Source organism: Chiloscyllium punctatum, chromosome 13, assembly GCF_047496795.1.
Source record: "Chiloscyllium punctatum isolate Juve2018m chromosome 13, sChiPun1.3, whole genome shotgun sequence".
Lineage (NCBI taxonomy): Eukaryota > Metazoa > Chordata > Chondrichthyes > Orectolobiformes > Hemiscylliidae > Chiloscyllium > Chiloscyllium punctatum.
This window is the reverse complement of record NC_092751.1, coordinates 47914877-47916375: the sequence shown is the minus strand read 5'-3', so window position 1 is coordinate 47916375 and position 1499 is coordinate 47914877. Positions and strand designations below refer to the sequence as shown.

Below are 1499 nucleotides of genomic sequence, written 5' to 3'. Positions count from 1 at the left end.
ACTTTCTGTTTTGCGATTCGCTCAATACATTACGAATTAACAGGGTTTCTGAGGTAACTTCCAGCTGCAAAAATCCTCAACTGAGAATCTGGGAAACTTTCACGGAGTATGGTCAGTCGGAGCAAAAGTAAGGATGTCGTTCGTTTCTGCAGTGTTTCACAATACTACCTTTCCCGTGAGCAGTCGAACAGACCAAATGATTTTGCCACAGACTGCGACGGTAAGCTCCGCAAAAACGTAATTCTTTAAAGCAGGTGTGAGCAACACAACGTTATTGGGGTACACCGCGTGGAAACAGATACTTCGGTGTATCACGTCCATGCTCAGCACATAGCCAAATTTAAACAAGTCCCCATTCAACAACGAGCTCATGGAAACAGAAAGGTGAAAGGTAGAATGGCTTCAGGTTTCAGTGCTGAATGCCACTGAGCCCCAGCAGGCCCGTCAGAGTCCAGTTTCTGTAGTGTAGTGGTCATCACGTTCGCCTCACACGCGAAAGGTCCCCAGTTCGAAACTGGGCAGAAACAGCTTTGTTCTTCAACTGCAGTCTTTTACATGGACAAGAACGGAGCTGACTTGCTTGCTTTCCCATCTGCAAACCTGCCTTCGAGTTTGCTTAAACAAATCTGCTCTCGTCGTGAAATGCAATGCAGTTCCATTTACTAACAGTGCAAGGCATTGTAAAGTTTTTCTCCAACCTGGTTCTGATCATATGCCATTTTGTTTGAGAGTGTAGTTACCCCCTTCTGATCCTTCCACGAAAAGCATTACCGCATTTGCATTCCTTGCGCAGGCGGCCCGGTTCAAAGACAGGGAAGAAGCCGAATCGCTGGTGTCACAATGCACCACGGATTCCTGAGCTAATCTGTCTGTCAAATGTATCCCAAAGTCGTCTCTGAAAGACCTCATTTGGAAGGTGTCTGTCGTTATTCAACGTGCGAGAATTAGCACCAGAGATCCTGAATCATGTTTTGGAGCAGTTCGCACGTTAGTGGCTCATTCAATCAGCAACAGCAATGAATGAAATTACAGGCTCAGAGGAACCTCTGGACCTGTGCTTTCATAGCGTCGCTAGTATTAAGGTGCGCCCCGAGATCTAAGCCACGTTGGAACTGAAACGGAGGAATCGACAGAGAGACTACAGAATGACATCGCATCCGTTTGGTTTTCTTTGGTTTTCACTGACGAGCAGGAAAATGTAAACGGGAGGGCGACTGGGGAAGTGTGGCAGTTGCAGCTCTGGTGAAACTCCTTCTTTGTGATTCACTCAGCAACCAGAGACGTGAAGGTGACTCAGGCGTGTGAGCTCTTCACATCGTGAACAAAAAGCAATCAAGGGCAGTTAGCACCTCTTCCGGAGTGGGGGTGGGGTGAGGTAATTACCTTTTGACTTCTGTTACTATGTTCAGAAACTGCCTTTTAGATTGAGGTGAAAAGAAACTGCATTTCTAAAAAGCACCATGGAATTTGTTAAACTTTATTGAGTCGCTTCTCATCGA

General features: G+C 46.3%; 1 non-coding gene across 1 annotated transcript; it reads left to right on the top strand.

Moving 5' to 3' along the window:
- The first annotated feature begins 454 nt into the window (after positions 1-454).
- On the top strand, positions 455-527 carry trnav-cac (transfer RNA valine (anticodon CAC)). The gene has a single exon. It is a non-coding gene; the product is annotated as a tRNA-Val (tRNA).
- The last annotated feature ends 972 nt before the right edge of the window (positions 528-1499 follow it).